The 15670-nt window shown below is 40.0% G+C and overlaps 1 protein-coding gene across 2 annotated transcripts in view; it reads left to right on the plus strand.

The window, feature by feature from the left end:
- The window catches only part of Tlcd4 (TLC domain containing 4), an 88162-nt gene that overhangs the window by 9577 nt on the left and 62915 nt on the right, over nucleotides 1–15670 (plus strand). Inside the window, exon 1 of one of the 2 annotated variants that reach the window (XM_063254636.1) lies at nucleotides 9912–10049. The exons of the other annotated variant lie outside the window; for it this stretch is intronic. The gene's annotated coding sequence lies outside the window, so the exon portion shown is untranslated. Of the gene's footprint in view, nucleotides 1–9911; nucleotides 10050–15670 lie in introns of those variants that run through there. 2 annotated transcript variants of the gene reach the window in all.

A 15670-nucleotide genomic window follows, 5' to 3' on the forward strand; every position in this document is an offset into this window, starting at 1 on the left:
GGCTAAATTCTTGGCTAAGGTAATTGAGCACTTTAGGAAAGGAGGGAGTTAACTCTTTGCATTTTGCTTACCTCAAAGAATGATTGGTGTTTCCTCTTGTCGTGGCCATAACAAATCAAAGATCAGAATCACAAAACAACATCTAAATTATTTTGAAGACACATGGTTTGAACGTCAGCTCTATTTGTTCATCCTCTTCTGCCATCAGTATGACAAATGTTGAATCTAGGTACTTGATGTTTTTAGCTATTTGTTATACAGTAGTTACTTATTTACTAAGCAGATATTATAGGGCTTGCAATAAATTTCAGCAATTATTTTGGATATATTCCAAATATCACATATTCTTATGATTTTCATTCTTTGTTGAAAGAATGAATAATTTCTCTTAATAAAAAGAAAATTGAAGCAGGGTTCCTTTCATGTTTATGTTGATACATCAGGAGGATTATTTCCCCTTTCTGTACTTGTGAAATACTATCTTCCTAGACTGAAGTATTAAAAACTAAATACTAATAACTTTAAAAATATGATTCATGGGGCTGGGGATTTAGCTCAGCGGCATAAGCGCCTGCCTTGCAAGCAGGCAGTCATGAGTTCGGTCCCTGGTACCGATAAAAAACTAAAAAGACAAAAAAAAAATATAATTCATGTACAAACAGGAGGACAGTTCCTTTGGAGGAACTCTAAAATCAGAGGCAAAGTAGCCCTTTAAATCACTTTGCTCCCTTTTATTAACTTTAGGTAATTGCTCTGAATAAAAAATAATAAGAGGAAACATGTTATTCTTTTGTTCTTTTCTCTTTAGAATGTCAATTATGAGTTAAGATTTTCCATCAGCTACATAACTTTGATCTTCCTCAATGAGTTCCTTTGATGAGCTGAGAAAAACAGGGAGAATCCATGGTGATTACCCACCTTTCAGGCTATAGTGTAAGGTGCAAAGGTATATAAGGTAGAAATTTCAGTTGCGTTTACAGATCTAACTACATAGTTGTGACTCTCAAAACTGTGCTTTGGATTATGTCTAAATGTTATCTTTCCATGGACGGCAGATTTTGATAATTAGTCCCTTGTTTAAGAAAGCTGGGCTTTAGATAAACATGATTGTTTAAAAATTTTTCTAGATTTAGAAAATATTTGTCTTCTTATCGGTAGCAGCATTAGAAGCTAATGAAAATGAGTGAGCACGGAAACAAGATTGGAACAAAGGGAGAATAGTTTGGTGGCAGTTGGTCTAAAGCAGACACTGAATGCTGTGGGATCGGGAAGGAGTCACAGTGACTCCCGTGACTCTGTGATGGCATGGTGGCTCTTACAGTTGTGTGAAGAGATGGAGCGCCACTACAGATATGTTAGGTGATGAAGTGAGTTATCTAAGTGTAAAAATAAATAACTTCTATGTTCAAAATTTTTTCTTTCTTTCATTCTTTTTCTTTCTTTTTTATTTATGTATGTATTTATTTATTTAACTAGCTATTGAACCAAGAGCCTTCTACATATAGGCAAACACTCTGCCACTGTTCTGTACCCTGCATCGTATTTATTTTTTATTTTGAGATGGGGCTAAATTGCCCAGGTTGTCCTCAAATTTCCGATCCTTCTTTACTAGTTTCTCAAACAGCTGGGGATACAGGAATGCAACACCACACCTGACTCATCTCTATTTAATGTCTGTGAAATTCTTTACTTTTATTTGATTATAGGAAGAATTAATAGATCAAGTTAAATTTCATTATCATAATGGAATTTTCATTAATGATATTATTGTTTCTGTATTTTTTTCTTTTTGAGACAGAGTTTCACTATATAGCCCAGACTGGCCTTGACCTTGCCTTGATCCTCCTGCCTCAGTCTCCCAGGTGCTGGGATTACACGTGTACACCTCCATGCCCGGCTGATATTTTTGCTTCTAATATGTTAATACTACATAAAGAAAATTAATAGTCAAAAATTTTTCTTGCTCTGTAATCTATTTCTCCTGACTTTCTGGTTATTAAGTATTATACCAGCATTTTGAGATACTGTGTATTTTACTATAGAACACATTTGACAAAGTTTGAAGACATTTAATTTTAACATTTTTTTCAGAAATGATGCTTTAAGCCAGAATGATGACACAACCCTGTAATCCCAATAATCTGGAAGGTTGAGACAAGAGGATCACAAGTTTTAATCCAACCTGAGCAACTTAGTGACAGCCTGTCTCAAAATTTAAAAAAAAATAACATAAAAAGGAATAGGAATATACCAAATACAAAGGCCCTGGATTCAGTCCTCAGTATGCACCCCCCCCAAAAGAAGTTTTATCTTGTACTTTATACTAAGGAGAATTTAAAAATCTGATACTAGAACCTCACCTTTCCGTAAAAACCAAATCTTCATAACATCATTTATTTTTCACTAAAACTAGATTTTTTTCTTTCAAAAACCTTTGTTTAGTATATTGCAAAGCATTTTGAAAAGGGATGGCAATGGGTAATTTTTCTAAGCTGCAACTTGCTGGAGGGCACAATATTTTAGTTATACTAAAATGCACAGAACACAAACTCAAAGACTAAGTGAGCGATCTTAATGTTGCATATTTTTCTGTGTAAATAACTGTCATTCTTGATGATTCTGTTTCTACTTCATGTGAAATGTTTAAAATGGGGCCTTCATGATTCAAATGTATAGGGTGGGTTAATTATAGGTAATACTACAGTGGGAACAATATTTGTAATGACTTTAAGAAGTAAATATGGGAGTTATGTTTCTATGGGAACCATACATTTGTATATTAAAAGAACAGTTAGGAATTTTATGTTGTTTTTATTTTAAAATTGTTTTAGCGCCAGGCATGGTGGCACATGCCTGTAATCTCACCACTCTTGGAACTGAGGTGGGAGGACTACAAGTTCAAGTCCACCCTGGGCAATTTAGGGACTTAGTGAGACCCTGTCTCTAAATAAATGAATAAGAATAACCATAAAGAGCTGGAGATGTAGTTCAGTGTGAAGGCTCTGGGTTAAATTAGCATCAGTTCTTATCTATATATGACTACTAAAGTAGTTGATTTTTATTTTTACAAAATTTGATGTTTTGGAATTAAATATATTTAACAGGATGGAAGTAGAGCAGAGGGATGTTTATACAGAGACATATTTCTAAACACTAAAATTGTGTTTAGCTATAAGGTTTGTGGAATCTATTCAAGAAGAATTCAAGCACCAACTTTTTTTAAAAACTTGTTTATTCATGGGAATAAGATAGAGAACATGTTCATGTTAATTTTTATCATATCGATATGAGTTCATGTTTCAAAATGCTAAGACCAGATTTAATACGCTGGTAAACAATGATAATTCTAATGCTATCTAATAAATGTCTACTTACCTAATTAATGTATTTTGGTTCTAAAATTTTAACAGAAAGACATAGCTTCCTAAATTTCTCACTTTTTCAAATAATAATGGTATACAGAGTCTACATGAAGAACTCTATTGAGAGATGAATGTTCCAAAGTCAGAGTGGAGAAAAGTAGAACAATCTGTTTATGGGATGGGGTGACCACTGGTTTTAACTTAAATACCCATTGTGAATTTATAATGTGTAAGGATAATTTGCATTTCTTTTTTGTGATGTCTGCAAAGGTCCTTTATTTTTGAGTGCCTTTTTTTTTTCTCTTCTTGATTTGATTTCTGGAAGTTTATATATTAAGGATGTTAACTTTTATCCTGTGACTTAAATATCAGGTATTTTTTCTCAGTTTGTTATTTGTGTTTTAACTTTGCATATGTACTTGTTGTGATTTTTCTTTTCTCCTTGTAATAGTTTTTTATTTTCAATTAGTTATATTTATTACTGTTTATGGATTCTAGTTTGTGAAGCAAAATTAGGAAAGCTTTCTTATTCCAAAGTAAGATGGGAATTCAGCCTTGTGGTATATATGTGCATTCACCTTTTACATTTAAATCTTTGATCCATTTGGAATTTATCTATATTAGTCAGCTTTTTGTTGTTGAGACAAAGTACTTGACATACACAACTTAAAGGAGGAAGGGTTCATTTTGGCTTACAGTTTGGCCAGCTGGTTCTAAGGTAGAAACATCATGTCAGTAGGACATGGTGGATACAAGCTGCTGAATACATGGCATCCAGAAGGGGAAGAGCATCAGATGAAATGATCAGGGGCCAGCTGTAAGGTCAAGACCCCATGACCCACTTCCACCAACTGGACTCCACCTCCTAACAGTCCATTCAGCTATGAACTCATCAATGGATTAACACACTGATAAGGTTACTATCCACACAATCCATTAATCTTTCCAGGAATCTCTTTAATTTAATTCAGTTAACAATCAAGATTAACCAGTGTATCTTAGTGTACAGTGTGAGATATAATTATTTAATTTTATTTTTGCAAATGTCTATTATTTTAAAAAATCTGCCTTGTTGACTTATAATGTTGTTATTTTAAGTTTGTTTCTAGACTTTCTGCTCAATTCCATTTTTCTCATCTTATGAGAATCGCACTACTTGATTGTTGAAATTTTGTGCTATTTTTCTTTAATATTCAAAAGGTTATTCCCTCATCATTGCTCTGCTTTTTTGGTGCTGAGATCAAACTTAGGACTTTGTGCATACCAAACACGCTTTATTACTGAGCTACATCCCCAGATTTTCACTGATTTCTTTTTTCCTTTGGTGGTATTGGGGACTGAATGGAGGGCTTTCACACTGGTTTACATCTCCAGCCCATCTATGCTTTTTATTTTGAGATATGGTCTTGCTAAATTGATAAATAGTCTAGACTGGGTTTGGGTTGTAAGCATGTGCCACTTTAAAATTTTTTAATACAAAAATAAGACTCCTTTTTAAACATCACTGAATTTCCAGAAGTATTTATCATTTATTCTTTGTAAAACAGCACTAAAATGATTGTACACAAAAACAGTTTAGAAGATTATGCTACAAGGATAAAGAGAACAGTTGATTTGATTTAGAAGTTTAAGAGATTTAGGAAACAAATGCATTGGAAAATTTTGCTTCATTTAAAGGAATATTTGTAATTTCCCTCTTTTTAAGTGGAGGGAGGCAAGGAAGAGATTTCAATAAATTTTGGCAAGTTGGATAATGTAGAGACAACTGGCTTGGCAAAGCAAGAAAGGAGATAACGTAAGTGTTTGTAGGCACCCAAAGGTGTAGTGTACTGTGCAAGCAGAGTGTGTGTGTGTGCGTGCACGTGCATGTGCACACATGTATCAGGGAAAAGGAGAATTGCCTAGAAGTCGAGGGTCACTCAGCCTTTAAATCCCTGAGTCCCTTCACCACTTCTTACAGTCTTCACTCAGGCACTAATGGTGCCAGCTTCAATGTGATCCCTCTGTAATGTCAGCTGTTTCTTTTCTGAAGACAGGAGTTTATCCTTTGAAAGAGTTTTTATAGCAAAAGGGCTAATAAAAAATGGGAAACAACCACTGGATATGATAACTATGTTTGAAATAGAAACTGGAGTAGAAAGCTTAGACTATAAAGTTAAGGAATTTCTTGGGTCCAAGGTTTCTCAATCGTGGCACAACTGACATTTGGGGTGAGGAATTCTTTGTGGTGGAAGATTGTACTGTGCATTGTAAAATGATTAGCAACAACCTTGGTCTGGACTTTCCAGTGCACTCCCTTCCCTGGATAACAACCTAAAGTACCTCCATATGGGGCCATGTGCCCTCTGGGACAGAGAAGCAAACTTCTCTCTGTTCTGAGAACCTCTGATTCAGCAATAGACAGATGCAGAGATGGTCACTTTGGTAAAAAACCAAACCAAACAAAAACCAATACATTTAGAGAATAATAAGATGTTCTAGTATCCTATTAACAAGAGTCCACAAAGAGAGAATATAGAAAACGGAAGAGAAGGCATTAGCAAAGAAGTAAAAAAGATAGCTGTAGATAAGAATGTTTAATAAGATCTATGAAAAAATGCACCATTGTGAGATTGCAGACCCCTAGGTATGATGGCAAGATTCTAGTAAGAAAAACTGGTGGGAAACAGAGGAACTGGAAAGGCAGTTCAATCATAACACTTGAAATATAAGACAGGGGAACAAAGCCCTTATGGTGCTGTGGGAAAATGAACTTGGACCTGTGTTATCAATCAGGAATAAGAACAGAATAAAGATATTTTCAGCCACGGAAATAAGTACGTTAATAGTTCCTTCCTAAGTACCTCCTCTGAGCGAGCCACAAGGAGTCTGTGCATGAGTGTAAACTAAAGGTCACATGTGTGGGCACTGAAAGGTATTAATGCACATTTGATTGATATGTTGAACAAGCTGAATAAAATTTAGGTTATATATATTTTTTAAAAGTGGAAAACAAGACTATTATTAGCTCCAGGAAAAACAGGAAATTTTCAAGTAAAGTATTATCATAGCTTTGACTCAGCAATGTATCATATATATTTACATTGTTATGATGATGTAAACCCTAATTACTGTTTACTGTTGTGTCAAGGGTGGAGGCAAAGGGGAGAGGTGATGGTGTGTAAAAGAGCTAGCTAACTCTTGAAACACCATGATCAGACGTAAAAAAGTATGTCCAAAATTGAAAATCAAGGAACATTTGTCTACAAAAAAAATAAAAAAATAAAAAAAGTTAAAAGCTGGAGGTTTAGCTTAGCAGCGTAAGGGCCTGCCTGGCAAGCACAAGGTTGTGACTTTGATCCCCCATGCCCCCCCAAAAAACAAAAAAACAAAAAAACCAAATTGGTCCAAGGGTACAATTAGGAAGTAAAGAACACAGTAGGACTGTGGGATGTTAGGGTAAAAATACTGGAGGTGGGGGAGAAGGGGTGCAGCAAATATGGAATTTTGAGGAAGCATCCTTGGAGAAGGAATACTGGTAAAACAGAGTTGAGAATAAAGATTCAGTTGAGCGGCACATACCTGTGCTCTCAGCACTCTGGGAGGCTGAGACAGCAGAATGGCAAGGTCAAGCCCAGCCTGAGTGACTTAGCGAGACCCTGTTTCAAAATTTAAAATATTTAAAACAGGGTTAAGGATGTCGTGCAATGTGAAGGCCCAGGTTGAACCCCCAGTATGGAGGGGAAAAAAGTAAAGATTTAAATGTGAATAATGAAATTGTTATTTCTAAAGAAATTTAATTACACTTAAAATTTCAAAAAAATACACAATTGATACATTCTGCCTTCTTAGATTCCCAAGTTTTGATTAGTTGAACAATTTTAACATTCCACGAGTATTTACTGAATTCCTTTTATATCTCAGGCTTTGATCTTGTTATATTCACTTACATGTTCTGTATAAATCTCAAAACACTTTGTTGTTTGTTGATGTACTCAGAGGCCTAATATGAAGGAATATAATGGGACATAGAATACAGTTTATTTCTGAGTTTACTTGACCTGAGTTAAGGCTGATGTTAGAGAACTGTGTATATCAAAGATAATGATGGTGGTTTATCAGCAAAGAAGAGCCACTTACAGCCATCACTGTTGAGCACAGGTGAGTGTCTGTAGGAAGTAGACCTGTTTAGACTCCTGAGACCATGTGAGGAATCATATTATTTTACTGTTGTTTGTTTTAGGCTAAATTACAGCTGAGCGATGAATCTAGTAAAACTAACTTTCAACAGGCTGCAAGAATCACACATATGCCACTAGGTGTCCTAGTCCCTTGCCATGTACTAGAGAATAAATACCCTTTCCTCCCCTGTCCTTATAGAATATTAAAGTCCCCTTTTGGCACAAAGATATATTTTTATGAAGCCCTTGACCAATAACTCTGATTAGTTTATATACATCTGCTAAACCTACTCAGAAGGATTAAAAAACAACAATGCCAAGAACTCTATGCCCTGTCAAGGTACCACTCAGTCTTCAAACATTTGTCTAGCCTCAAAATTGAGACAGGTGAACAAAATCATCAGGACCTGGTAGAAGCATTTCTGCAATAATGTTCCTATACTCCTTTCCTCATTTTAAAACCAAATATAAAGGTCCATGCTATTTTCCAGGCATGGTTTGTGCATCCTTCTCTGCTTCCTTGTAGTGTATCAATAAACCCTTTATTTTCCTGTATTTCTTGACTGTTGATAAATTCTTTTTACCATCTGTGGCATCAACCTCTCACAGCCCCCTCCCCCAAGGGGCCGAGAACACTGACATCTGTGGCTGACCCCACAGATGTTCACATATAATCATCCTCTGACCATGGAGACTTACTTTTTTCTAGTTTTTATTTTTTATTAGTACATGTTTGCGATACATAATGATTGCATCGCTCATGGAGAAATAATTGTGCAAAGTGCACAAGGCAGCTCTAGGAAAGAACCAAAGTGCATAAGACAGTTGTGTGAAGCAAGTGTGATGAAAAGTGTGGGAAAAGCACCTGTCCTAGTATGTTAGGAAACTCTTGGGGAGAAAAAGGAAAAGAGTGCACTGGGGTCCTCAAGGATCATCCTCCCTGCTTCATGGTGGGACATTTTCTGTCCCTGTAGGGCAGTGTAAATTTTGTCTTTTCCAAGCTAATCTGAAGGTTTTAAAAAAATCTTTGCCAAAACTTAAGAGTAACTATTATTTCCAGTTTTTAGATAAGCAAATTAAGCCCCAGTGAGATTCAAATAACAAAATTCGTAGAACTCTAAAAAACAAGTGAACAAAATTCAGGATTTGACTTTAATTCTATTGCTTTCCCACTGAAAAGAAACACGGATAAAGTGTGTGATGTTTTGAGTGTGTATTTTGTGGCCCAGATCTGCAGCAGATAAGTGTGTGCCTATGGGAGCGTCACATGTTAGCTCTTTTTTTTTTTTTTTCTTTTCCATTTTCTTTTTTGTCTTTTTCGTTTTTATCGGTACCAGAGATCTAACTCAGGACTGCCTGCTTGCAAGGCAGGCGCTTATGCCGCTGAGCTAAATCCCCAGCCCCACATGTTAGCTCTTGATAGCTATTTCTCACAAATAACTGTCCTGTGTTATTAATGATGGCGTTTAGAAATTCTTTTATTTAGAACTCACTTCTTTAAAAAAAAAAGCTTTGCGATTATGCTTAAAATTTTTACAAATTATAAACAAAAGCCTAAAATACTTTTCCATCATATTGTTTTGTTCCAACCAATTTTATCTGGTAGACCAGAACACTTGGAAATTTTTGAGGGTTCATATGACTCTTCAAAAGATCCACTTAAAGGCAAACTATGCATGGGGCAACCCAAGAGTCTCAGCCAGCATCAAAAATGTAAATTCTACTTCCACACCCGAAAGCAGAGGAGTTCCGGGTGTCGGTGGAGTGCTGGTGCACCCTTTAAGGTGTTTCTCAGCAGTTCTGGGAGAGGCTGTTTAACAGAACAGGCCTCCTACCCAGTCTGGGACGCACCTGCAGCCCCAAAGGCCAGACACAACTTGGGTCAAGGCAGACGTGGCAGGAAAACCCAGTAGTTGCCCTTTCATCTGCTTTCTGATGATCAAACCACGCTATTCATGAACGCAAGTACTTAAGCTCGTAAAAGGCAGAACGTCAAGTCATAATCCAACCAGAGTTGTGGCCAGGTGGCTGCCGGCGCTGACCCTGCGGAGGCGGACTCACACTGCTGCCCGCTCCCGAGTTGAGACTCGCTGGGAACAGACCGGGCGCCACACGCCTGCCCGCGGCGACGCGCGACTTCAGCGCCTGGCCTCAGCCGCAGGTGCTGGGGCTCCCGGCCCCGGCCCAGGCCCCACATTCGGCGCCGGGAGGTGGGCCCGTGGCCGGCCTCGGAGCCCCGCCCACCTTGGCCGGGTCGCAGCCGCCGAAGGCGAGCCGGAGCCGAGCCGGAGCTCGGGCGGCCGCGGCCCCTTTAAGGAGCCGCGCTGCGGTAACCGGAGCCCGCAGTCCGGCGGCGCGGCGGTGGAGCCTCGGCCCCTGCTCTCCAGGCGGCCCGAGCCCGCCGCGTCCCCGGCTCCCGCGAGCATCTCGCGCTGCTCCGCCTGGCGCCTGCCCTCGGCCCGGCCGGATGACCCGTCGCCTGTAGCCGCCGCCGCCCCCTCCCGGCCCGGCCCGGGACCCGGCACAGGTGACGCGGGTGGAAGGGGCTGGGAGGGGGCGGCGGGGAGCCCGAGCACCGCGGGCGCGCTCCCGGCTCCGCACCCCGGCCTAGCGCCCCAGGGCCGGGCGGGGAGCCCCGAGGGTGGGGGCCGGGCCGCTCCCGCAGGTGCCGGCGGCGCAGCATCCTCCCGCCCGGCCGGGGCCAGCGCTGTCCCGGGCCCGCGCCGCCCCGCATTGCGCGCGGCTCCGGCTCGCCGCCCGTCCGGCGCTGCCTCGGGCTCTGGGCTCCAGCGGGTGGGCGCAGTCTTTGTGCTCCGGGGAACGCGTTCCCTTTAGAGACGCGCAGACAATGCGGCGCATCAAGTGCCCCACCCCCGCCTCCTCCTCGAACAAGTACTGTAGCTTTTATTTACCCTGGTAGTTCTCAAGTGGGTCCCATTTTTAGCCACGGAGTGCTGAAGAGTCTAGTGGGAAAGGGACTGAGTGCAGAGTCAGAGAGAAATGCCGCTGTAATCCCTGCCAAATTTATTGAACAGAGTGCCTCGGTTTACCCAGCCAGGAAATGGGGTTTGCGATGCCAGCGTTTCCTCCAACTGTCTCAAGACAGTCACAGGGGTAGGAAAACCTCTGTGAAAAACACTTTGAGTTCACTTGAGTGTATTTAAAGATCATAGTTGCTGATTTCTTAATTGTACGTATTTGAGCATTAATATACACGTTTTTACATGAAACTGTAGAACTGATCTTAAAGAGTGAACTCTGATGATGTTTAAAGTAAAGCTTTGAGAGCAAGAAGGAAGAGTTTATGTAGATAATGGGGATTGACTTGTGCACTAGATAAAAAGCTGTCATTTGTGATTTGGATTGGGGGTCTTTTTAGATGAGATATTGCTATGTGAGCACTTGGTGTGTGATGGAAAACAGCCTCACCTTTGTGTGGCCCTTAAGTTACTAAGTTCAAGAATCGCAGCTCCCTTTGACGTATTCTGTACATGAGGTAGACAGTTTCCCTCGCAGCTTCAACTGTATAGATACAATTAACTTGGAAACACATACCCTTGCCATGTTAGAAAATTTGGAAAAATGGCTTGAGGAATCCTGGCTTTTCATTTGTCCCCCTACCTCATTTCCAATGCCATATAATGACCCAGAGAATAATTTATTTTGAGGATGCTTATTTTTCCCTATCCCTGCTGCTCCTTTTGCCCCATTGCCTCCTTCCAGAGTTTGAATCTTTACTGTGTCATCTTGCATGAGTTTTTATCTGTCTAGGCTGGATGCCTTGGGCCCAGCTGCTTAGTCATTATTATTTGCTTTCTATTTTGTTCTTTTCTCTGCAAGCCTTCTTTATTGTGGTGGGAGGAATTATGGCTCTTCACTATTAAAGCTTTATATTTATTTGGAGTGAATGCCAATTGCAGGAGTCAAGAGCCTAAACGGCTCTCCCTACAACCAGATAACCCATATGGTGGTAAGGAACCCTACATTCCTGACTGGAAAATGGGAAGACAGCTGGGTTGCAACAACTGAGAGGTACAGTTTTAAGGCAGGTTCTAGAGTATATCTGAGTTTGAAGGTCCTCTTGTCCGTTTCTCTGAGAGTATTTGTTGTCACCTAGCAAGACAGCAGCTGTCTTACAGTTGTAGGACCTCTTTACCATCTTTCCTCGGTGCTCTAGAGAAGAACTATCATCTGTGCTGCTTTCTCAAAGTTCACCTTACATATTTTAGAGGAAACTGAGCAGTTTAATTTGTATCTCCCTCTGTCCCTTCTGAATTAGTGTGCTGTATCTTACAGATTATAGAAGAAGGATTCATTTAAGCTTCAGTATCTCTTGAAAGGTTAAGAAGTGGGATACTTAGTTTGCCTGAGAAGAGTAAACCAAACAGACTATACTGAGATACAGAAAACTGTAATGTTTCTTTTGAGGAAGATAATGAATTAATGGCCTGGGGGAGAATCGTGGACACTTGGACAAGAGAGTGCAGGCTTGGGAGTGGGGTTGTGTTGGACAGCTTGTGCCCTTGTCCTTGAGAGAAGAAAGGAGCCCACCAATCTGCCACAGTCACCTCATTGTGTTTCCCTCCTTCCATTTGCCTGGTGAGACGAAGACAGCAATATGGAGGTGGAGTAACCATCTGTTTTCAGGATGGAAAACTGGCTGAACTGAACAGTAGGGATGACTGTTACCTTGTGTTGGTTATTAGGCCCTGGAATGTATTATACCAAAGAATGTGCCATATCAGGAAAATGAGGCTAATTTTTTAAGAATGCCTAAGGTATTTCATGAGTGACTTTGGCAATGTTGTATTTTTCCTTTGTTGAGGAGCAAAGTAGTGCAGAAAGAAGTGGAGTCCCATTGTTCCAAGGACTGTTAATCCTGGCGAGGCAGTTGGATGTGCTCCGAGCAGATCCCAGACCCAAGAAAGCATGATAAGGCAGAAATAGCAAACAGTGATTCTTTGCACAGAACATTGATCTGTTCGAGGAAAATACAGTCTTATGGGTATATGAGCAGGAGCTCATGAATTGGTGCACAGTCGCAGGCCAGTTTTTGAAAATAGCCAGTGAAGAAGGTCACTGAAAGTGGGCTCAGAGTTTGAGCCAGCATGGAGGAAAAGAACTGCTAAACAATAGGGCTAGTGTCACAGGGGGGAGGTGGACTGGATGACAAAGACTTGTCTAAAGCAGTGTTTCAAGCATTTTTGGTTGACAGCAATGCAAATGCATGTTATTTTGAGACCCAGGACGTAAGTATATGTGTATTTGAAACAAGTTTCTGTTGGTACTCTATTACCGTTTCTATTCTGTGTTCTTCAAACATCTTAACCTGTGACTAGATCATAGTCTACTGTTTGGAAATCATTTGTTCATTGGTGGAAAGTCACATTGCAGTGGAGCAGACTGGGCCAGGACTTGGAGATGCTGGGGTTTTGGTGTACACTTGATTGAAAGCTGTTTAGATTCCTGTCTTGGTAGAGACAGAGTGGTGTGTGGAAACTCCTTGGTGCCTGAAGGGAATAAGACTCACAGAGATGAAAGGCAGCTGGATGGGGCCGACTTAAAAAAAATAGCACTTCCCATCGTTCTGTCCACTTCAAAGCAAATAATTGGTTTTGAGGGAAGAGGAGGAAGTGTGAAAGGAGTGAACTTGGATCTGAAAGCAGATTTCTTTAGAGCAGTGAGTTTTTTGTCTGTAGGTTAAGGGAGAAGACAAATGAACCCAGAACAAATTGGCTGATGGATTTAGGTCATGTCCACTTTCGTAGGTTGGCTAAGGCGCACAGGGTTTATAACACAGTGGTGAGTGGGAGGCTCACACCTCCCCTTCCAGCTCTTAGAAGTTTGAGCAGAAGCAAAGGATGGAATGTGTTGTTTCTGAACCCTGTTTGCTGATCAAACTCATTAGGAGGTTGGCCTCTTGCCTCAACTGAGAACTGGAAAAGTTTTCTCAATCCGTTTTATAAAAGGGTTAGGCTATGATGACTTCCTTAGAAGTCACTTTCAAGATCTGCAATGGAACTCGGGCTGCGACTTCAACCAGCATCTGGGAGCTAATTCCAGTATCTGCCCTAGAGTTAATAAAGAGGAGGCTTTTGATTTTTCTTTTTCGTAACAATTAACATCTGACTCCAAAACATAGCACTCTTACCAGCAAGTAAAACAAACTCTAGTTAAAGAACACAGGTATCAGAGTTCACCCCAGTACGTTGCTTAGTTACTGCTTGCTCCTATCACTGATCCTGTGACCTAGTTGGATCTTCCCTTTGACCTATCTTACTGCGTTGCCTGCTTTCTTACCTTACATCCTATTTTCTGCATTTGACCTTACCCTTCCTCGTAAATGTCTTCTTCTTCTGCTCCCGTCTTCCTTCTTGCTTCCTAAATGCTGTCTGAACCAGGTGTGGTATAATCCCAGGAGACTGAGGGAGGTAGGACTGCTGTGAGTTCAAGGCTAGCCTGGACCACAGAGTGAGACTCTGTCTCAAAAAACAAACACAAAATCAAGCATAAGAACCAAAGACTAAATGCTGCCTGTCATTTATCTAGAGCCTTCAGCCGTGGTTTCTATAATGCTATCTCTGACTTGCCTGGCTTGTGGTATCCACCTGACTACCACTCTTGATAGAATTAAAATTAATTAAAAAGAGTATTTTGGGGGCGAGGAGTTCAGCTCAGTGGTAGCAGGCTTACTTAGCATGTGCAAGGCCCTGGATTCAATTCCTATTACTAAACATGCATAAAAGTATATTTTGAAGGAATGGAGAATTTCTTCCTACTGGATGTATATTTATTTAGTGGGACGTGAGGCAGAAGGAACTTTTATTTGTTGGAAAAATTTGAACAAAGGGGAAAACTCCCTCTGCAGAATGCTAATTTTTAGGGATGTGATTCTTAAAACTAGTCTCCCATGAGTAACATGTTTGCTCTAATATATGTACAAATATTGGCGCAATTATGAATTTAATAAAATGCATTATAATTTGCTACCTGCTATTTTAAGGACTCAAAAGACCACAGCTTAGTTCTGATTGCGAAAGATTCCTTGCCTTTTCGTGTTTTGTGGGGGAAAAAAATACGGAAGAACCCAGGGCAAGCTAAAGGCTGAAGGACAGAAGGCTAAGGGGGGAAAGCCTGGTCACACGGCAAGGACAGCAAGCAAGCTTGGCAGTGTCTGGCTTCATATCTCTGACTGAGTCCGGAAAGCATCGTGCATTTGGAAGATTTAGAATGTTTTACAGCCCAAGATCATAAATAGTTTTTCTAGCCTGTTTATTACAAAAGCGAAACTAGCTCATTATATATAAAAGAAAACTGTAAACAACTTGTAGCCATCAGAATAAAGTAAAAGTTCATTTTTATCCCTTCCTCACCTTCCACCTTACCTGGTTTCACTCCTAAAATAACCACTTTCCTAGTTATGAAATGTACCCCAGCAGATCTTTCTTCTACCAAAATATGCCTGGGACATTTTATTTATGAAAAATTATTTTGTAGGCTATCTTCCATGTCACCTTTTTCACTTAACTACATAGTGTGTGATAGTGTATATGTATCTTGTGCTTAACCATTTCCCAATCAGTGGCTGAGGGTCCTTCAGCAAATACACTTGTATAGACCTCAGTTCACACTCTTGTGAATTGTGTTGAGGTAATAGATATACTGCTGTTTTATAATTTATGAATGTAATACCATGAAAGTTTACAAATTTTGCTGTATAATTCAAATATTCAGCAGTAAAACAAACAATAGATGCTATGGGAATTGCACAGAGCACACCGTCTAGTAAAGGTAAAGGCATGCATTTCAACTACCAAGTCTTCAGTTTTATTTATATCCTAGCCCTATGCCAAAAGGTATTTGAAATAGCTTATAAAAATACACACTATTACAAGTTAAGTTTATTTAGTATAAAAAGTGAGAACAAGTGAGGCTAGTTTATATATGCTGAGATCCTGTTTTCCTCTTGGTAGAAGTTCTGGAATATAAGCTTTACTAAAAAGAAGCAGCAAACAATCATAACCAACTTCAGAATATCTAGAAAGGAAACCCAATTGGAGAAGCTCACCTCTTCCTGCTTCTAGAAGGCAAGAAAAATTTATCCTTTGGGTTTTCACCAAGTAAACACTGCATTTGCAATGGCCAGCA

Source organism: Cavia porcellus, unplaced genomic scaffold (assembly GCF_034190915.1).
Source record: "Cavia porcellus strain 051 isolate PalLab524CR breed Dunkin Hartley unplaced genomic scaffold, mCavPor4.1 scaffold_1, whole genome shotgun sequence".
NCBI classification, from domain to species: Eukaryota; Metazoa; Chordata; class Mammalia; order Rodentia; family Caviidae; genus Cavia; species Cavia porcellus.